Genomic DNA, 22,739 nt, shown 5'->3' on the forward strand with positions numbered 1-22,739 from the left:
GGTGCCCGCTGTGTTCCCGGTGTTCCTACTGCCCCCGGTGCCCGCCGTGTTGCCGGCCGGGCAGCGCAGCCCCTCTGCCAGCCGCGCTGTGTCTGAGGCGGCCCGGGCGGGGCGGGACAGGGCGGTGGACAGGGGAGCGGGCGCTGCGCGTGCGTGAGGCGCGCGGCTGCTGGCGCCCCCTGGCGGCGGCGGTGGGTGCCCGTGAGGCGGGCTGAGCGGCTCTGCGCTCTGCGTTCTCCTCGTGTTCCGTGAGGGATCGCCGGGGCTGGAAAGGCGCTCTGGGCTCAGCGAGTGCAGCCGGTGAGCCATCCGCACCTTGTCACCAGCCCAGAGCACTGAGCGCCATGTCCAGGCTTTCCTTGGACACCTCCAAGGATGGGCACTCCAAACCTCCCTGGGCAGCTCCTGCCAAAGCCTGACCAACCTTTCCAGGAAGGAATTCCTGCTGATATCCACCCTGCCCCTCCCCTGGCCCAGCCTGAGGCTGTTCCCTCTCCTCCTGTCCCTGTTCCCTGGAGCACAGCCTGACCCCCCAGCTGTCCCCTCCGGTCAGCAGTTGTGCAGAGCCACAAGGTCCCCCTGAGCCTCCTTTGCTCCAGGCTGAGCTCCTTTCCCAGCTCCTTCAGCCTCTCCTGGTGCTCCAGCCCCTTCCCCAGCTCTGTTCCCTTCCCTGGACACTCTCCAGCCCCTCCATGTCTTTTCTCCACGAGGGTCCCAGAGCTGTCCCAGCACTCACAGTGCCCCAGCAGTGGCAGCACAAGGGACAGGCACTGCCCTGCTCTGCTGCCACCCCAGGCTGGCACAGCCCAGGAACCCTTGGCTTTGCCCACCTGGGCACACCTGGATCGCATCCAGACACTGTCACCAGCACCCCTAGGGCCTTTCCCTGTTTTCCAGCCCCTCTGCCCCCAGCCTGGAATGTTCCATGGCGACCCAAAGGCAGCACCCTGCACTTGGCCTCATTGCTCCTCACATTGCTGCTCTCATCCCATGGATCCAGCCTGTCCTGATCCCACTGCAGAGCCCTCCTGCCCTCCAGCAGATCCACATCCCACCCAACTTGATGCCACCTGGGGGAATTTACTGAGAGTGCTCTCGACCCCCTAATCCAGGCCATCAATAAAGATATTGAACAGGGCTGGGCCCAGCACTGATCCCTGGGGGACACCAGGCTGTTCCCAGCTGGATATGGCACCATTCCCACCATTCCCACCACTCCCTGAGCTGGTCACCAGCCAATTTTTAACCCCAAAGAATAGCCTGGGAAAAAAAAAAAAAGCATTGGGAAAAGCCAGAGAGGATGCTGAGAAGAAACAACTCAACCCTTTGGGCCTTGCCCAGGGACAGGGAAATGTGTAATTCCAGCCCAGAGAACATGTGCTTTAATTACCATCTTTAATTACCAAGCTGATGGAAAAGCAGAAGGGAGGGTAGGGTGAGGTTAAAAAACAACACAATAATTGAACAAACCCCTACAAATAAAGAGCCCTGAAGGGAAGGAGGCTTCAGTGAGACTGAGATGAGGCTCTGAGCAAGGTGGAGTGGCTCCATCTGTCCCAGCTGAGGTGTGGGGATGTGCTCACCTGACAGGATATCCAGCCTCAGCACTGGTTTTGCAGGATAATCCCCTGGGAAGGACGAGTGTGAGAGAAACTGCCTGAGTGCCATGGGGTTAATTTGGGTTGGTTTGTCTGGGGTGAGGTCTAAAAAGAAGCATCTGAGAGAGGAATCCAAAGGGAGCGGGGTGGGAGCACAGGGATGGGAAGTGCTGTCCTTTTGCAGGCAGTGAGAGCAGGAGGAGCTGTGGGACAGGTGTGTCACACACCTCTGGAGGTGGCTGAAGTTAAATGGCAAATTTGGGAACAGACCAAGGGAGAAGCAGCTGGACCTGGAGCTCCTCCACTTCCCAAGGAGGCAATCCTGGGTGTCCTTCAGAGGCTAAGTCCTTCCTCTGGTTACCTCCACTGGTTACAGATTAGCAGCACCTCGGGAGAAAATGAGAAAAAATGGAATAAAAAATTAGACTTGGAGAAATAATCCCCTGCCCCTGTAGAATGGAATATTTGGGAGAGGTAGGAAAGCTCACACAAATCCCTTACGTTTACAAACGTTCTCCACTGGAGCAGGCTGTATCTCCCAGATGTGGCTTTCAGCACAGGGATCAGCACCTGGATCCATCCATCCATCCATCCATCCATCCATCCATCCTCTCTGGGAAGAGCAGGAATTCCCGCAGTGGCAGCCAGAGGTCTCCCCGCTGCAGGCAGTGCAGGACTGTGTGCGACACCTCACGGTTCTGGGACTGCCGAGCAGGAAATGGGGAAAAAATGGCTAATTCCCATCCCTGTCTCCGGGAAAACAGCGGGGATCAGACCTGGAAGGAGGGCGGTGGGTCCGGGAAGGGTTTTTGCAAGGTGGGAATGAGCACAGGCAGCAGAAAGAACAAGCTTTGCAGGAGCTGCCCTGCACAGCTGGACTCGGGGCATTTAGTGGATTTAGGGAAAATCCCTTTTCCAGAGAGTCCCCAGGTGCTGCAGGGCTGGTTCTACCCAATCCCACAGCCCAGAACAGAGCTGGGCCAGTGACACCTCACGACATCCCCATGGCTGGAAGGCTGAATTAGGCAGGAATCTTTCCTCCCTCTGGAAGAGTTTCTGGTGATATCAAGGGCCTCCTAAACTGTCTGTCTGCTCCATGATTTTATCCAGTTCGTTTGGGATCACTCAGAAAATCCTGTCCCACTCATGTCACATGGCACTCTTTGTTACCCTTGGTTGCATCTCTAGAGCAAACACAAACTTCTAATTTCATTTAAATGAGATTCTATAATATTTAAGCATCAATTTTTATCACCTTCTTTTTCAATTTATTTTCCTCTTTCTCTTTTTCTTTTTTTATTTTTCTGTTTTATATTTATTTTTTGTTTTAATTTTACTTTTACGTCTAATTTTTCCATCTTTCCCTTTCTCTTTTCCATCTCTTTCCCTTTCTCTTTGCCATCTTTCCCTTTCTCTTTCTCTTTTCCATCTCTTTCCCTTTCTCTTTCCCATCTTTCCCTTTCTCTTTCTCTTTTCCATCTCTTTCCCTTTCTCTTTCCCTTCTTTTCCTTTCTCTTTCTCTTTTCCATCTCTTTCCCTTTCTCTTTCCCATCTTTCCCTTTCTCTTTCTCTTTTCCATCTCTTTCCCTTTCTCTTTCCCATCTTTCCCTTTCTCTTTCTCTTTTCCATCTCTTTCCCTTTCTCTTTCCCATCTTTCCCTTTCTCTTTCTCTTTTCCATCTCTTTCCCTTTCTCTTTCCCATCTTTCCCTTTCTCTTTCTCTTTTCCATCTCTTTCTCTTTCTCTTTTCCATCTCTTTCCCTTTCTCTTTCCCATCTTTTCCTTTCTCTTTCTCTTTCCCATCTTTTCCTTTCTCTTTCTCTTTTCCATCTCTTTCCCTTTCTCTTTCCCATCTTTTCCTTTCTCTTTCTCTTTTCCATCTCTTTCCCTTTCTCTTTCCCATCTTTCTCTTTCTCTTTTCCACCTCTTTCCCTTTCTCTTTCTCATCCCTTTCCCTTTTTCTTTCCAATCTCTTTTCTCTTTCTCTGTCCTCTTTTTCCTTAAGGAAATACCTTAGCACACTATTGCTGTTTAATACACACCTCAGGACTTCTTGGAAGCAGTGAATTCCATATTTAAGCTTTGATTCTTGGACAGGGAATTCCCCACCACCCTTTAGGTCAAATCTCTTCATGTGGTTCACATTTATCTTTAAAACCACAAACTGATTATCAGGGGTTCAAACTCCACCCTCTTTGCTGAGGACCAAAACTCTCAGACCCATCCACAAAGTTTTACTGGAAAATGCAAGTTCTCACTCATCAAAGTGCTGTCTCATGGGAAAATCTGCCAGAAATGGGGAGCAAATCCTGTAAAATATTCCCTGACACTGAGTTAGGTCTGCAAACATCCCCTGGAACAAGAGTCCAGGCTCCAGCATCACCTTCCCAGTGTGTGAGAACTGCTTTGTGTGAGCTAAAAATCCCTCTGGTGTTTCCTTCCAACAAAAAAACCCTGAAATACAAGTGGGCTGACTTGCATGAATCAGGATTATTCTTAGAAAATCCTATTCAGGGCATTTGTGTCTTAACCAACCTGGGTGAGGTGAAATCAGGAATTCAGGGGGTTCACTGCTGGCATCTCCCAAATTCCCTGGAGGAAAAGGACTGTCCAGGGACTGTGCAGGGACTCAGGGCTGTGGGGAGGCTCCTGGCACTCCCTCCTGATCTCTGCACATCACTTTGGGGTCAGAAGGAACGATGGAACCTGCCCAGAGAGAATTTTGGGATTCCCTTGTGCTCCCACGTGTCTGGGGCCCTGCAGGGAGCATCCCCAGGAATCACAGCAAGGATTCAAGGGAATAACCCCACCCCAAACTGCCAGACACAGGGACTTGCAGTTACCAAATATGCACAATGTCCAGGGCAGCCCAGACTTCTGTTCAAGAAAGGACAGCACAGCAAAAATGTCCTGCAATGCCATGAAACACCTGGAAACATGTCTGGAGCAGCTGCCAGAGGCTTCAGGAGCTGCAGGTACCCTGCAGGTCTGTGTTGGGATTCTCCCATGCAGGAATCTTCCTACAACCAGCTATTTTTGTCATCTCAGGGCTAGATTTCTAAAATGCAGTATTGGAGGGTTGAACCTTGGGATTTTTGGGATGCAAAATATGCTGGGAGATCCTGCTTACCTGTCCCATGTCCATAGGTGCTGTGGGCCCTGTACCAGAAGGTTCCATGTGTAATTCCAGCTGGCTTCATCCATAAAGTTCTTAGTTAAAGTTCTTAATTTTAAAAAGTGCTGTGGCTGAACCAGAGGGGGAAATGAGCTTGGAGGTGAAGGGATGAGAGAGAATTCCTTATGGAGCTCCCCCAGCCATCCAGGGGTTGGAGCCAAAAGTTGGGCTAAATGTCATCTGGGTTTCACTGGGTATAGGAAAGTCTAGGGGAGGAAAAAAGGGAAAGATTTCAACCTCGGCAGCCCTGGTGTGTATTCCAGTGTCTGGCACATTCCTGGCTCCCCTGCTCCAGTTACACCCCAGTCAGACTGCTGTTAAACTGGGACAGCTCTCTCCCTCAGCCTTACCTTGTGTCCCATCCAGACTGCTCAGGGTTAAGCAGGGTCGGGAGCACTTCCCAGCCTCGGGAATTCCAGCCCTGGCTGGGGTGGCTGGCACATGGGAATCTGCCTGGATGCTGGGGGAACAGGAATGGGAGGCTCCTCGGCTCCAAGGGTTTGCTTCAAGCCTCCCCCTCCTGACCCTGTTCTGGCGATTTGGGATTTTTGCACTTTCTCCTCCTCGCTCATTTCTCCCTTTGTCTATCCCTCACCTCCAAAGGCAAGGAATGTTCGCTGCCATCAAATCCCTTCTGTTCTCCCTGAGCCCAGTTCTCTCCATCTCAGCTGAGACCTTCAGATCCTTTGCCCAGACAAGCTGTGGCTGCCCCTGGATCCCTGCAAGTGTCCAAGGCCAGGCTGGACAGGGCTTGGAGCAACCTGGGACAGTGGAAGGTGTCCCTGCCATGGCAGGGGTGGCACTGGATGAGCTTTAAGGTCCTTCCAACCCAAACCAGTCTGGGATTCTGGGATTCTGTTATAAATCCCATTAGTTTTCCTCACCATCCTGAAGTCCTGTCCCAAACCAGCTCCAGGAATGTTTCTGTTTGGAGGCTCTGGTTTGTTTTTAGGGGTAGAGAAGGAGGGCTGGGTTTCCAAAAAAGGTGTGATGATGCTAAAGGAGCTCTCTTATACCCAGATTCTCCTGGGCTGATTCCCACTGATCTTTGACCTTTCCCCACCAATGGAATCACACCTGCTTATCCCAGCAACACCTTTTGGTTTGGAATCTGAAATCAGAGTAACAAACAGCCCAGGGTTTGCTGATCCAGGGGGCTGTTCCAGCCTCATCCTCTGGATAAACCATCTCCCATGGAGGTAAGAGGGAATCAAGGAGAGGCAGTTTCCAGCAAATGGCCAAAATTCCTGGTCCTGATCCCTAAATTTGCAATTAGCAGCTCATTAATTAAGCTCTTCCCATGCTTTGCCTTCCTGGATTCACCCAGACACTCCTAAACCTCTCTGAAAAGCTCCTCCAAACTGAGCAGCTCTGAGTCATTTGGAATAGTTCCTTCTGCATTCCTCAGGAGAGATTTAAACAAATTCCATCGTAACCTCTGGATTTTAATAATTGGAAAAGCTGCAGGGGAAGAAGTAAAAGCACTTTCCACTTATTATGCATTTACCAACATCATCCATAACACTTAAAACCCCAGCAACAATAAACCCACACAAACACTCTCCCCCTTAAGAACTCCCATCTTTTACCGATCCTTTCCCCCAAATTTAACAGGATAATGGCACGAGATGGAATTAGCAGAACTCCAATAACGTCATTTCTGTGTTCTTCACCAGCTCATGGCTCGAGGTTCTCAAACTGTTTTGATGTTTGGAGGATGGAGTTTGGCTTTCAAACACACACCAGCACAGCTCTGGGCAGACAGACCTGGAGTGAGGATTTAGTTCCTTATTTATGGTTCTTGAGGGGATTTTGTTTCTCTGCATTTATCTGGCACTCTTCTGGTCAAAGAAACCTGCCAGGCTTCACCCTCCTGCCTTTCTCCTCCCCATTATCCTGCCAAGGAATTCAGCTCTTCCTTGGCCAGGGAGCTGCTGTGGAATTCCATCAGTCCTGCTGGAGCAATCAGTCCCAGAGTGCAGGCAGTGTTATCTGGGGCTGATTGCACAGCATGACAGCTCCATTCACCTCCAGAAAACTGACCCAGCAGCCCCTGCCAGGCTCTTTGGGCCAAATTCTGGCACCTGAGGGTAAAGCAGGAGTGATTCCAGTGAAATTTCCATGTTTTACAGCAGGATCTGGCTGTAAAATTCACAGAGAATTGGCCAGAGAATTCCCATTTACAGAATTCTCTTATTGTTAATTCTGACTTCTGTGGGATTTGTCTTGCTGGCTTCACAAAATGCCTCAAGCCCAGAACAAAGTAAACCATTTGTGTTCTTTCCAGAACCTTCCAGGAACACCTTCCACTATGCCAGGTTGCTGCAGCCTGGCCTTGGACACTTCCAGGGATCCAGGAACAGCCACTGCATCTCTGGGAATCTCTTCCAGGGCCTCCCTACCCTCCCAGGGAACAATTCCTTCCCAATCTTCCATCTCTTCCCTCTGGCAGTGGGAAGCCATTCCCTGTGCCCTGTCCCTCCATCCCCTGTCCCCAGTCCCTCTGCAGCTCTCCTGGAGCCCCTCTAGGCCCTGGAAGATGATTCTCGTGCTCCCTCACCCTGCTCCCAAATGGATTCATCACTGAAGGTGTCCCTGCCATGCCAGGGGTGGGACAGGATGAGCTTTAAGGTCCTTCCAACCCAAGCCAGGCTGGAATTCCGTGGTTCTGTCACTCTTTGACCCACAGGGTGAACTCTGAAGGTTCAGTGGGAATCAACAACCACCAGCCATTCCTTCCATTCCACTGTTTCCATGGCAGTGGCAGGAGGGGAGCACAGAGAAGGAATTCATCCAGCTGGGAACACACTGGCCACATCCCTGGAGTTCACTCACCTGCACTGACCCTGCTGGAACTCCCCAGAGATGCCAAATCCTGCACTTCTTCTGCATCCCAGAGTGGAGATTCCCTTGTGAAACACCCACAGACTGTGGCTAGTTTATTTATATAATTTATATTTTTACTATTTATATAATTTATATTGATGTAATTTACATTTCCATATACAGTCCCTTAGCTGTGTTGGCCAGGGAAGCAAAACCCCAATTGTTTCCTAGGATGATGAAAACCCTCCCTGGATGAGATGCAAATGAGGAAATGAAGGATGTAATAAATACAACTGCAGGTTTAATTGTCCAAGGAACTGCTGGAGGTGTTTTTTTAAAACATTTATTATACATATACCTTCTTCTCCTACAACTGCCAGCTCTCATGGCCTTATTAAATAACTTAATAAAAAAATGGGTTTGGAGCATATTGATTTCCTCCTTTTTGCCTATTTTCATTCTGTTTCCCCACCATGACCAGAAAATAATGACAAAATGTGTGTGGCTGTGACTGTGAGGAAAGCAAAGAGCAGGAGGCTGTGATGTGTTTCCCCATTTTCCCCAGAAGGGAATGTCTGTGTGTTTCCTTAACCCTTCGAGCAGCCCTAAAATATGTTTAGATACAAGCAAGGAAAAGGAAAGGCTATAAATAGCTTCAGTTTCAAACATATAAGATGAGAAACTGGGGAAAAAGAACAGTTTGACAAAAGAGGAAAATGTAGTAAAGATACCCTGAGATGGGTCCAGGACTGAATCCCTTCTGTTCCCTCCTCCTGTGGGGATAAAGAGAGAAGTCAGCATGGAATTAAAATTCCAAAGAGCTGCCTCAGTCAATAAAATAGGTGATAAATGAATGACTGGGTAGGGTTGGGGTGAAAAACAACCCCCAGGCCTGGGGAAAACAGAGCCAGAGGTTCCCTGGATGTGCACAATGCCCAGAGGACATCCCCAGCACTCCTGGGATGTGCTCAGAGATATTCCTGCTCCTCCTTCTTACCTGGAGTTTGTTCCAAGCTGAGCTGATCCACTGAAACCAAGGGGGAAATAAATCAATCCTAAAAGAGAGGGGAAATAAATAAATTCTAAAATAGGGGGGCAATAAATCAATTCTAAAATAGAGGGAGCAATAAATCAGCTTCTCCTCCCATCCCTGCCTGTGCTAATCTGCATTTCCCACTCATTCATCACCTCCAGGCACAGCTGGAACTAAAGCCATTCCTGCCAGGAGCACCTGGCAGCTCTGGCTCTGGCTCCCCACACAGATTTAAGCCTGGCTTATCTCCTCTGGGACCTTCAATCAATCTGTCCTGCAGGAAAACCAAGCCCAGCTACACCTGGCAGGTAGTTGAGCCCAGCCTTGAGGACAGAACTGATTTCAGGCCATTTCACTGCACCTTTGCTCAGCTCAGGACAAGCTGGAGTCACCTGGACAGCCTTAGACCTCCACCTGGGGGAGAAATTAATCCGAGCTCTTCCCCTGCTTTGCTTTCTTGGGGCATTTTGGGGTTGCTGTGCTGTAAAATCCAGGATTTGCTGGGGACAAAGCAGCTCCAGGACAGGAATTGCTGAGCCCCTCTCAAATTCTGCATTCTCCTTGTTTCACAGCCCCACAAATCAAGGGTTGGAGAGCAACTTCTGTGCAGTTCTGCTGAGCAAGAGCTGCTGGGTTGTATTTTCCGAGGATTTTATACCCACAGAAACAAGGAAATCCTTCAATATCCTTCAGTCCCTGCTCACTCTGAAGACAGAGCTGAACTCTGGTGGTTTAATCCTTGCTGCCAGTGACAACTAAAATTCTGCACAGTTTAAAAAAGCCACATTGGAATATTTATCCCTTCAGAAAAGCAATGGAACCCCAAGGAAGTGTTTCAGAAATGCCATAGGCATTTTTAGGACATTTTAGTGGTCCCTGAAACCTTTGCACAACATCAATTAGAGGCACCCCAGAATCATCAAAAGTGAACCCAGAAACTGAAGCTGATAAAAGCGACAAGGAAAATAAACATCCAATATTGCAGCTCTCAATCCGAGGGATGGAGAAACACAGGAGATGCACAAACATGACCTTTAAAATGTTACAGGGAGATGGTGAGGAGCAAAACCTGGCCAGAAAAGGAAAAGTTTTGCCTTTTCTCCTTTTAGGCTCAAATTTTGTCAATGTGAGTCACTCCTGATCCTAAATGAGATCCTAAACCACCTCAAAGTTGTGTTCTATCACACACATAAAATAAATTCACATTTCTGAGAAGCAGTAATTTATTGTCCCCTAATTTCTGAGTTCTTGACCTCAGAATTTAGCCTTTCTTTTCCATCCCTTGCTGCTGACCTGCAATTAGCTTTAATCTGCTGGGTCATTTGCTTGGGGGAAATAAAAACCTCATTTTTAGCTTTATTTACACGAGGAAATAAAATCTGCTCTGCCCCTGGATTTAATTGTTTCCAGGTTCCAAACCATCCCAGTGCTCCCTTGTGCTCTGGGGGGTTTTGCTGCCATCCCTGGTGTTCCTTGGCCACCCAAAGCCAAAAATCCTGCTACTTTTACCCCAACAAACTCCCAGGGAGTTCTGGCTCCCAAACCATGGATGTTTTCTACACCAGTTGTGTCCCAAATAACCCTCACCTGCTCTTTGATGTGAGGCCCAAAACCTGAGGCAGGTCGGAATGTTAGAACAAAAAACACGGAAAAATAAGAAATGAGAAGCCCTTAAGGGCTGCTGGACCCCTGAGAGCCTGGGAGGTTATTTAGGAATTCAGCAGCCTCAGCAAAGCATTTACCTTTGGATTTTCCCATTTATTTGATTGATTGATTGATTGATGGATTTTCTATTATTGTATTTATTATGTACTGAGGAAAAATGAAGAAAAAAAAAAGACAAAAGGTGTAAGCAGAGATCTGGGGATCAGGATACCCAATTTCCAACCCCAAACTGGACCCAGATTTCACCACATCCTTAGGGGGAAAAAAGACCCAGAGGAGTTGCAAACCTTCCGAAAATGGTGCTTATCAGGGCTTTGCTGCCACTGCTCACAGCTCCTGTCCCCAGCAGTCACCACTTGTCACCAATTGTCCCAGAAATGGAGCTCCAAAAACCACCAGGCATGAAGAGCTGCCTGAAATTGGAGACAGCCACATCCTGAGCCTTGGCAGATAAAAGGCCAAACTGAGGAGGGAACAGCATCCCCAGGGCCTTGTCCTGCTTTTATTGCTGCCATTCCCAACCCCAAAGTTCCAGGGCTGGGAAAAAACGAGTTTAGTTTTCTCTGGCATGAGGTTTGTCAGGCCAAAGGCTGAGCTGGCTGTGAGCTCTGCCTGCAATATCCCATTTATTTTCCTGCTTGGAACCACCCTGCAGGGGATCCATGGCAGGAGACAGGGACAAAAAAGGAGTGTCATCCCAAATCTCCCAACTCCTGCTTGTTAAACCAAAAGCTGCTCAGCATCTCGGGGCTGGAAGGACAAGCAGAGCTTTGTTAGTAAGTTTATTTTCCATCCCCTGATTTCCAGCTGATTTCCTGCTGAGCTGCTTCCCTAACAGGGCTGGGATTAAATGCAGAGTTTCCTCACTAAATGAGGCTCCAGGATAATGCTGGAAAGGCTGTGGAGCTGGGAGAGAGGAAGTTTCAATTGAAAGGAGCTGTTCTTTCAGGCCTTTGCTGCCTCTGGTGCCTCTGGAGAATTCCGAGGTGAAGGAACAGAGCAAATCCCTGGAGGCTGCACTGGGATTTGGGAGGCTGGATGGGCAAAGCTGGGGTTGAGGGGCTGCCAGCAGAGCAGCTCCTGCAGCAAATGCCCTGAACCCCTTCCTCCTTCCCCCACCCACTTTTCCCAGCCTTTCCCAGCTTTTACCATTCCCAAAATTTCATTTGCTCCCACACTCAGCTCCTGCTGTTCTCTCTTCCATTCCCTCTCCAAACCTCAGCTCCCTCTCCCTGTCCCTTCCTGCTCCTCTGCAGCTTTTCCCCTCCCTGCTCTGCCATTTCCTTCAGCTTTCCCTTCAAGATTTGCTAAAATCTGTCCAGAGAAGCCTTGGAAACTCCATTCCTGTCTTGGGAATCCTGGAATGTGCCTCAGTTTCTCTGCTGGCAATGCCAAACCTCAGAGCCCCAAATAGTCCCTAATGATAATTTCCATCAATTAAAAAATTATGCCACAAAATCATTGAGTGATTTCATGAATCTCTACCTCCTGACTGTTACCTGCAGGAATTTAATGGATAATAGGGATGAAATAGTCAATTTTAAAGCAAACCTGCTGTGAAATCCACAGGCTGCAGATTTTCCTGTGGGGTGTCACAGTTAAAGGGAATTCCTCTCCAAATTCTCCCTTTTTGGCCTCAAGTTGTGCCAGGGGAGGTTTGGATTAGACATTGGGAATTTTCACAGAAAGAGTTGTAAAGCATTGGAACAGACAGGAGTGGTGAAATCCAATCCCTGGAAGTGTTCAAAAACCTCATGGATGTGGCACTTGGGGACATGGATTAGTGGTGACCATGCTGGTGCTGATTGACTTGATGATCCTGAAGGGCTTTTCCAACCTTCAAAATTCCAGGATTCTGGGATTTTTCCTTCTTACCTGTACCTGGTGCTGCTTGGCCAGGGATGGAACAACATCCCAGCTGGGTTTTCCAAAGGAATTTCCCAGCTGGATTTTCCAAAGGGAGATTTCTCCTCTGCAGCCCCAGGGATTGTTCCACACTCTCCCTGTCTGCAGGGCAAACAGACACTTCCTGTCAATATCCTGGGAATACTGGAAAATATTTGGCTTGATTAGTGCTGGGATTAGCAAGGAATAACTCAGGATTCTCTCCTGGGGTGGAAATCATGGATTCACCATCCTGCTGTTTGTGCCTTTAGCACATCCCTCACCCTACAAACATTTTGTGGTTGGGCATCAAGGCATGAAAACATGAATTAAAGAATTAATTAAATTATTGGAGCTGCTGGCACTGAGCCCCCTGTACCCTTTGCTGAGCCCCTCCCTGCAGGCACCAATTCCCTCTTTATTTTTTTCTCCTTTTTTTGGGAGGAGCACCAAGCTCAGGGATAATCAGGGAATGAAGAGGATTCTTCCCTTCCCCTCTGCTCCCCCAATCTTCCTTGGGACATTTCACACCCCAAATTTAGCTGCTTTTCCCTCTGCTGGTCCTCAGATGTGTTTTAGATGATCCCTAATTCCATCCCTGTGGCAAAAGGACCATTTGAAAGCCAATATTCCTCTTTTGGGCAGAGCTGGGGGAATTTTTGTTGCATTTGAAGTTCCTGGGAGATGCTGCAGCTTCGCTTTCAGGGATCCTGGATTCTCCCCCAGATCTGGGGAAAGGTGGAAGGAAGAAGCAGATTAAGATCCTAATCTCGATTCCATCACGGATTTTTGTCATCAGCCCTGGTGAATCACTTTCACTTTTATTATTCCTCCATCCCATTCTCCATCTGGGAGATAAGAGATCTTTTTCCCAGGGCTTTTTTTTTTTTATTTGAGGTAGATTGCAATGCCACCTTCAGAGGGAGGATGGATTGACAATGGAAAGGATTTTCTTAGAGAAAACAGCTTTAAAAAGCCAGAAAAAAATCTCTTTATGGCCCCATGAAAAGCAAAGTTTCCTTGAGCTGAAAACCTAACAAAGCTTTAGGCTGCTCTGTAAAGTGCTGAATTAATGAGAGTTTCAAATTCCAGTGCTAATTTTCAAAGCTTTGGATTTTAAAGACAAACTCCATATTAATGTTTTGCTCTTGCCACTACCTGGCCTTGAAATCTGGGACCTCAGCTGTGCTGCTCCCTAATCCCAGAGTTATCCAGCCCTTCCTTCCCTTGCATCCTAAATAAAACACAAAAAAGGGGCTGAAAGACCCATTTCAATTTTATCAGCAGCTTTTAATCTCAAAAGTTCCTCGAGTCTCTCTCCATTTCTCTTTGAATCCAATGGCAAGGAAGCAGCTCTTTTCAAGCTGTGATTTCCCCAGATTTCCTAGGTTTTACAGGAAAAGGAAGAACTCAAGGTTGCTTCCCTCAGTCAGGAATTTTGCTGTGGGAATTGGAGTTGCTTTCCATGCAGTTCTTCTGTCAAACCATTAATGAGCTCTGCAAAGCTGATTAATCGATGTAGGGACTGTGGAGAGGAGGATCCAAAGGAATTTATCCATTATTTTGATCCTTGGAGCAGCTCTGCTTGTGCTGCCAGTCCTGCCCAGGGAACAAATCCAACACCACCATTCCCACGGAGGGAAAATCCCCAGGGGAAATTCTGTTTGCTCTCCACCTGTGTTGGACACTCAGCAAATGTGCAGGAGGTCCAATCAGCTGGATTTTAAATTTGGCAATGTGTTTTCCCTCTCCTTTCCCTGCTTCAGCCATGGATCTGCCTTTTCCTGGCATCTCTCCTTGTGTCCCAAGTGGGTCAGGAATTCTGTCCCTCTGTTCCCTGCTCTGCTGCAGCAGAAATGCCTCCAGCCTCAGGTAACTCAGAAAGCAAGGAAGCCAGAATTTCGGGAATTCAAGGCTGGAAGTGCACTGCATCCTCTTGGAAAAGCCCACAGAGCACAACAACCCACAAAAATGTGCAGACCCTAAATATGTGTTCTTAAATCAGCATCAAACAAGCCACGGGAGGAGAATTCCCTGCTCCTTGGGGAGGCTGGAAAGGCAAGTAAAGAGATTCCAAGCTTCCAAAAAGAAGGAAAACCCCCACAAAAGGCATGAAAGAATGAAAATACACACAGAGTTTTCCTGTTAGAACACACAGAGTTTTCTATTAGAACACACAGAGTTTTCTTATTAGAACACACAGAGCTTTCCTGTTAGAACATACAGAGTTTTCTATTAGAACACACAGAGTTTTCCTGTTAGAACACACAGAGTTTTCTTGCCTTGCTGGAAGCTTCTGGAATATCCCCATAAATGCCATGTTAGCATTCCACTCTGGATAAAAACCTGCTCTTTTCTCCAAATTCAGGGAACACAGCTGTTTTCCATGAGTGTCTGAGCTGGGAAAGGCCTGAGGATGATAAAGCAGAGGAGCAGTTTGATATTTCCCTGGCAGAGAGCTCTGGGCTTCATTATGGCCTGAATACAAATCAGTGGCAAGCAGGATTTAAATACCAATCAATCCCGAGCAGGATTTCAAAGGGTCTCTTCAGGATGTCAGCTCCCTCCTCTATCAGATCCCTGCTGGCATTCAGGGCCTGCCTGCTCACGGGGTGCTTTGATAAGGCTGGCTTGAAATCCCAAATCTGAGAGCAGACATGAAAGTTGCCCGGATTTCTAAGGGCTCAGAAACTTGAGCTGGATTTGCTGAAGAGCATCTCAGATGGGCTCTGAGGCTGGGAAATCAGGATAAGGGAGAGCAAAGGAATGGCCAGCAGGCTGAGGCTCCTGATTGCATCCCTGTGATCCATGCTATCCACAGCCTCTGGCAAAGCTGCTCCAGCTGCCTGCAGTGCCAGCCAGGCAGGGAAAGAGCCACCAGCAGCTCCTTGATGTGCATCCTCATTCATCATTGCCCGGGGCTTCAACAGCTCCCCAGCACTGATGGACTGATTGGGATGACAATACCTGTGATATCTCCATTTCCATCCCAATTCCCTGCAGCCTGTTCCCTTCCCAATCCATGTCTTTAAGCAGCAAGGGTGGAGTTCCTTCTGTGGTTGCTCTTTCCCTCCTGTTTGCCATGGAACAAGAGAAAGCAGCCACGTGAAGAGGAGTAAAAGCCCCAAACCCATACAAAAACCACATTCTCAGCATCACTGATCCCTGCCAAATTGCCAGCAACCTCCCAGAAGGAGCCCAAACTACATCCAAGCTTGGAAACAGGGATCCAATTGTTTGTTTAACCAGCTATTGATCCAGTCTCTTTAAGCTAATTAAACCATTCACTGTTTAAACTAATTAAGCTGTTCCTCCTGCTCCTGGCAGCAGGAGCCAAAGGAGCAATCCTGTCTGGGTTAAATGGGGATGGTAAATGTGCCCATGGCCATCCCAGCCCTTGGAGAGGCTGGAATTGCATCCCTCTGCCTTCCCTTCCTTTTTCCTGGAGTGATTCCCACCTGCATTCCTCAGCATTAATTCTCTTTGGAGCCAATTCTGTTTGTTGCATCCTTTCTGCCTCAAACATCCCGAGAAGCAGGGAGGTGCTGATGGGAAGTGCAGCTCTGCTGGGCTCCACTTGGCAATATTTTAGTGGAGCAGGACACCGAGGCAGGGAAGGAATTCTGAAAAGCTTCACCCAACTGCAGGTTATTGCTGAATCAGAGGCGAGGCAGCAGATTTGGGGGGTCTGGAGAATCAGGACAATCCCTGCCTGGAATTTCTGTCACCCTGCTGCCCAAATTCTCTGGGCTGAGCCCTGCTGATGATCCAGCGGAGACTCCAGGATGAGCTGCAGGAACAGGGAATGGAATCATGGAATTGTCCAGGTTGGAGAAGAGCTCTGAGATCCTCAAATCCAACCAGCAGCACCACTGTGTTCACCACTGACCACATCAAGTGCCACATCTACACATTTTTTTGGCATTTCCAGGGATGAGGACTCCACCCCTGGCCTGGGCAGCTCTGCCAGGGCTGGACAAACCTTTGCAGGAAGGAATTTTTCTTAATGCCCAACCTGAGCCTCCCCTGCCCAGCCTGAGGCTGTTCCCTCTCCTCCTGTCCCTGTTCCCTGGAGCACAGCCTGACCCCCCGGCTGTCCCCTCCTGGCAGCAGCTGTGCAGAGCCACAAGGTCCCCCTGAGCCTCCTTTGCTCCAGGCTGAGCTCCTTTCCCAGCTCCTTCAGCTGCTCCTGGTGCTCCAGACCCTTCCCAGCTCTGGATTCAATCCCAGAGCTCCTGAACACAACCACCTGGAATGTCCCCACAGCTGCTCACACGAAGATGTCTGAGCACTCCCAACCTTCCAGGGAAAGAAAGCTCTACAGAAACCTTTCCACACTCACCTGCTTTAGACAGAAAAACATTTGTCCTGAAATTGCCTCCTTCTCCCCCAAAACCAGATTGTCCTAAGATTGAATGGGATTGGGAGAATTGAGCAAGGAAAATCCTGCAGCTCAAGGACAGATTTGCAGGTGGAAATGTGAGAACCTCACCTGTATGGGGATTGTCACCCACACAGAGCTCTGTGCAGCCACCCCTCAGCCTGGGGGAACAGTTCCTGCTGGGGAACAATTCCTGCTGGAGAACAATTCCAGATGGGGAACAATTCCTGCTGGAGAACAATTCCTGATGGGGAACAATTCCTGATGGAGAACAATTCCTGATGGGGAACAATTCCTGCTGGGGAACAGTTCCTGCTGGACACAGATTGGATGCCACTGCTCCCTTTTCAATGCCCCCTCAGGTGAACTCACAGTTCAGGTGATGATTTTAGGGGAAGGACCTTGACCATACCATCCCAAAACTCTGATCCACTGAAAGACTCAGCTCCTTGGTTGCTTCCACTTGTCCCTAAGCACAACCTCATCCTCTTATGGGACTCAGAGGTGATGAATTATTGTCCTAAATGTGTCCCTTGGTGTCCAAATCAGTCAAACCCTGGTGTAAAACACCCTGGGGCAGAAGCCAGCTGGGCCTGGGGTGATGAAATCCAAATTATAGGTGAATATTATTGTGGATTGAGTTTGTGAATGCAGTTTTGAGCCTTATCTAAATGAGAAATAATGAACCATTTCATATTTGGATGTATCTGTGAGCACCTCTAACTGCTCTGTCTGCAGGGACACCTCAAACAACAGAGCCCCAGAGGCTTCTGTGAGCTCAGCTCTGCTCCAGCCTGGCCACCTGGGAAAATCCAGCTGGAAGAGAGAGCAGTGCTCACCCACACACCCAGACAGCTGCCAATTTGAGTCCATCAAAATAATTTCCTCCTGGAAAGCCTGGCTCTGAGCAGGCAGTTGACCTTGGCAGTGCTCAGGGATGTTCTATTTGAAAACCTGAAAACAGGAGAGCAGCACATCTCAGTCCTTTTCCAGCCACAGAACCCGAAGCATTTCACAGCTGTTTTAGCACCAGCACTGCTTTTTCAGCAGAGGAAATAGGATGTACAATTCTGAATGAATTCCTGTATTAGAGCTGAAGGTGAGCCAGCAGAGCCACCTCACTGCATGCTCTCTGAGGGCTTCAGGGCTGCCCCAAAACTGCTTTGGCAGCAGTAAGAAGTCAGGTTTCCGAGAAAAGTGACACCTAAATGAAAGAACTGTTCCAAATCCTCCCAGGAATCCCCTCAGTGCTGGGAACAGGACTCACTGTGTCCCCTCCTGGTGTTTATTTCCCCCTGATCCCTGTGCCTCCTCCCCAGCTCCTCCACCTCAGCCAGGCTGTTCCTCTGGCCTGGCTCAGCTCCAGGATCACCAGGGGCTGGAATTCCCTCCGTGCACTCTCAATCCAGGGTTACAAGCACCAATTCCCTGCTTCTCCTGGGCAGAAGCTGCTGAAATTCCCCCAAATCCCTGGGGAATCCCCAACAGGGCTGCATCCTCCTTTCCTTCCAGCAAAGACTGCTGGAGTCCTTGTTCCCAAGGGAAAAAGCAGCAGGAATTCTGCACTGCCTGGCTTTGAGCTGGACAGGAATTGGGATGCTTCCCTCTCCTCAGATCGTTGGCAGATGAATCACTGCACTTTCCCAAAGGATACAATCCCTCCTGGAATCCCACGAAGGATCTCCACAGAGGCTGCAGCCAAATGCTCCAGCACTGAAAAAAGGCTGGTAGTGATGGGTGATGAGGCATCTGCCCAGAGAAGCTGTGGCTGCCCCTGGGTCCCTGCAAGTGTCCCAGGCCAGGCTGGATGGGGTTTGGAGCAACCTGGGACAGTGGAAGGTGTCCCTGTGGGATTTCAGCAGGACTGTGCCAAGATGAGCCTGAATTCACTCACATCCATCCCCTCCACATGGGCAGGAATCTCCTGATCCTCCTCCTCTGGGGCTCTCCAGGATGGTCCTTCCTTCCTGAGGATAATCAGGATGTCAAACAGGATCCAGAAAGGACACAGCAGTTCCTTTGATCTCATATTTCTTCTACCTCTTATATCTTGTTCCTTGTCCTTTCCAATCACATCTCCAGTCCCATTGGAGCAGAAACAGCAGAGATGAGAGTTCAAGGACAATTCTGGTGTTTCCCCCATGGCATTCAGGAGTGATGGTTAATCAGAGCTCACTAGGAGGAACCCTGCAGCTAAAGCTGGCAAACGTTGAAGGGAAGAAGCAGGAGAGAGGAAGAAGCAGGAGAGAGGAAGAAGCAGGAGAGAGGAAGAAGCATTCCCTCAGTGTTCCCAGTGACCCAGAACTGCTCAGACAATGGAATAGGGTAAACCTGGGATGCAGAATTTGGGAGAGCCATGGTTTGTGGTCCCTTCAGCCCCCAGGCTCATGTCCCATGAGCACCATCAAGCCAGCAGGGCTGGAGCCCATAAAGCAGGACATGGCTCAGCCCAGCCCTCAGGACATCCATCCCTCTGGATCTGGAAGGAGAGGAGAGGGAAGGAGGTTCTCCTGCTCTGCCAATCCTTCCCCCACAGCTCCACTGCAGCTCCAAACTCCATGGGATGCAGCCACCTCTGGAACTGGAACACAAACCAAGGGGTATTTAACAGGAGGGAGGGAAGCACCAGGAGCCTTTGGTTTGATCCCACAAGAACCCAAACAAGCAGCTGTGCCTTCAAAAAGGGAAAGCCAGAATTCCCCAAATTGCCATCCAACCCCAAATCTGAGCAGGATGAGGCAGCAAAGTGACTGCTGGAGCATGGATAAATGACAGGAGAGAGCAGCTCCAGCCTCAGCATCAATGCCAGGCAGGGATTCCTCCCCAGTGCTGTGCTCACAGCCTTGGAAAATTGCCTGGCTGCCCCAGCAGAGCCAAAGGAGATAAGGAGAGAGTGATTCAAGCAGTGAGGAATGACAAGGCCTGGAAAGGTCTGCCTGCTCCTAGAGGAATGAGGTGTTTGGGGGAATTACTGCATGGACACAAGGAGCTGATGGCACAGTGAGGAGCTTACAGGGCAGAGCTGATGTAGCTCCAAGTGTTCCCTCCCAGTCTGGGAGTTCTGAATTGAAATTTTAATCTATTTTCAAGCTGAACCATCCCAGCCCTCTGAGCTGGGCTCAGCTTTTTGTTTCACTGGAGGTGAGAATTCTTGGACTGAGCCAAACCTTCACCTAGCCCAACCTTCCCCAGTGGTGTTTGATCTGACAAAATTCACCTGCTCTGCTGTGTGAGAAATTATTCACTGCAGGGTGAGGTCAGATTGAATCCTCTGACCAGAAAAGTCATTTATTCTGAGAACAGCTTCTCTAAGCAGCAAATCAAAAGGAGCAGTCTGAGATCAGACTCCTATTTTCCTTGTTAGGGCAGTTTTGGGAGACCCCCTGGATCAGCAGTCCTTACTCATCCCTCACGGGTAAAGCACAGCAGAGGAAGGAGAAATGATCTCTCAAGGCCACACAGCAGCTCAGAAATAGCACTGGGAGCCAAACATGAGCTTTCCTGGCTGCAATTCCATCAGCCAAGGGAGGGAAAGCAACAGGGATGTTTCACTGGGGTGAGGTGAATGAACCTCACCCAGCTCAGGCTCTTCAGTGTTGGTCAGTGACACTGAGTACACCCCAAAATAACCCCTGTCCCTTCCCAAAACAAACCCCATCATTCCCAAAACAAATCCCATCCTGCCCTGTCAGGGCACTGCAGCAAGGGTGGAGTCACAGAGTCATGGAATGGTTTGGGTTGGGTTGGAAGGACCTTGAAGCCCATCTCATTCCAGCCCTGCCATGGCAGGGACACCTTCCACCATCCCAGGTTGCTCCAAGCCTCATCCAGCCTGGCCTTGGACACTTCCAGGGATCCAGAGAAAGCCACAGCTTCTCTGGGAATTCTGTTGCAGGGCCTCCCCACCCTCCCAGCCAGGAATTCCTTCCCAATATCCCATCCATCCCTGCCCTCTGGCACTGGGAAGCCATTCCCTGTGTCCTGTCCCTCCAGCCCTTGTCCCCAGTCCCTCTTCAGCTCTCCTGGATCCCCTTTAGGCACTGGCAGGAGCTCTGAGCTCTCCCTGGATCCTTCTCCTCTCCAGGTGAACATTCCCAGCTCTCCCAGCCTGGCTCCAGAGGAGCTCCAGCCCTGGAGCAGCTCCAAGGCCTCCTCTGGACTCTGTCCAGCAGCTCCATGGAATGTTCCTGTTGTGTCCCAGACTGGTTAGGGTGGGAAGGCAACCATCCAGCCCCACCCTGCCATGGGCAGGGACACTGCCACTGACCAGGCTGCTCCAATCCACCACCCTAGGTCTCCATGGGCAGCTGTGGTGCAGAACAACCCCTGGCTTGGGGCTGGTGTTGGGGTTGGACTTGGGGTTTGCTCTCCATCCCCTGTGGCTGCTGAAGTCACCCCACAGCTCTGGGGACATGGGGACAGGGATGGGGACAGCACTGAGCCCTCATCCCTGGCTAACCCCACAGCCAGGCCATGGCTCCCCTGTGCTATCCTGGTGCCTGTTCCCAGGCACATTTATTTATCCCTTCACTCTGGTCTCCATGGAAACAAGGGATGCTATTCCTGCTGCACCAGCAACTTGGGGTCTGCCAGAGCTGCTGGGAGCCCCTGGCACCAAGCAGAACAAATGCTAAACCTGGAAAAGTGTCATTTCCCTGCCAAGAGCTGGGAAATCAGTGGCAGGGGAGTTGAAAAGCACTAAATGGGAGAGGCCTGACCTTAATTCCACTTCAATTATTTAAGGGGATTGTCTTGTCTCCGTGCTGGGATGAGCCTGATCCAACCTCAGTGCTGAGGCAGATTGGATCTGTGCAGCCACTGCCCACCTTGGGACTGCTTTTCCTCAGCCTTCCCAGGAAAGATGAACCAGGAGGAGAAAAACAAAGCCAGATGCTCAGAGCTGGGCTGGAGCCTACAGCAGTCAGGGCCAGCAGGGGAGTCCAGCCTTGGCTCTGAACAAATGAAGCCAGGAGCAGGAATGGCACAGAAATCCAGGTGTTTATTCCACGTCAGCCTGGCATGGTCATCGAGTCATTAAATTTGGAAATTCCAGATCACCAAGCCCAGTCACAAACCCAGCACCACCTCTGTGCTCGGGATCATCACACTCTGCCAGGCTGCTTAAATGTTTCAATTGGGAAAATGGGAAATGTCTTCTCTTATTAATGTATTAATTCCCTCATTAATTCCCTGAATCATCACAGAATGACAGAAGGGTTGGGGTGGAAGGGAGCTCTGGAGATGGAGCAGGAATCCCCTCTGTCAGGAGGAGAAATATTCAACCAAACCCATCTTTCAGAGCAGGACTGTCGAGGTTGATGGGAGATATTTCCCATATTTCATCCTTCCCTCACAGGATGTCCATCATTCCCTCCCCAGGGGTGGCTGGGGAGTGCAGGAGCTGTTGGGAATATCCCAGTAAATCTTGTCTTCATTCCCACTTGATTCACCTCCCTTGGGACTCCAACCCCAGCAATCCCAAATCCCAGAGCTCCACTGCTCAGCACAGAGTGCACAATTCCTTGGGAACAGCTCAGACCCAACCCAGCTTCCCAAGGGAGCCTGGAGAACTCCCTGGGATTGCTATTCCCAGGAATCCCAGAATTCATGGACAGAAGGAACTTCCTGAGTGATTTCATCACATCCATAACAAACCAACCAGATCCTGAGCTCTTCCCTGAGCTGCAGCACAGAGCAAGGGCAGCCCAACCAAAACTGGTTTTAGGGAATAACTGCAGTGCCTGGACAAGGTTTGCTTCAATTTCCTTCCGTTTTCTCCAGCTGGCATAGTTAGAAATGAAACTTTTTCTTCCAGTTTTCCTCCTGCTGGAGAGCAGAGAGGTTTTGTTCCCTGGCTCAGAATCCATGGAGTCACTGATCTCTGCTCAGTGGTAAAGTCACCACGTTCAGCTGCTGGGGCTTTTGGGAGAAGAACAAAAACCGATTGATGGGGAAATGATTTCACAGAATGAACACCTTCCTGTGGTGAGTGTCTTAACCAGGGATTTATTTTTTGCTCAGCCAGGCCATTCCCTCTGCACCACAGAGCCAAGATTTCCATCAGTGCCCAGCAAACAGCTGGATTGCCTCCAGTGGGAAACAATCCCTGATCCCACAGAGGACTGGAAGCTCTGAATCTTGACTGCCCAAGCCTTTAACAGAGCAGATATTATTCCTG

General features: G+C 49.5%; 1 long non-coding RNA gene across 1 annotated transcript in view; it reads left to right on the forward strand.

The window, feature by feature from the left end:
• Window positions 1-22,739, forward strand: part of LOC146437246 (uncharacterized) — a 103,368-nt gene that overhangs the window by 39,855 nt on the left and 40,774 nt on the right. The gene's annotated exons all lie outside the window — the stretch shown is intronic.

Source organism: Lichenostomus cassidix, chromosome 4A (genome assembly GCF_008360975.1).
Source record: "Lichenostomus cassidix isolate B80296 chromosome 4A, HeHo_3.0, whole genome shotgun sequence".
NCBI lineage: Eukaryota > Metazoa > Chordata > Aves > Passeriformes > Meliphagidae > Lichenostomus > Lichenostomus cassidix.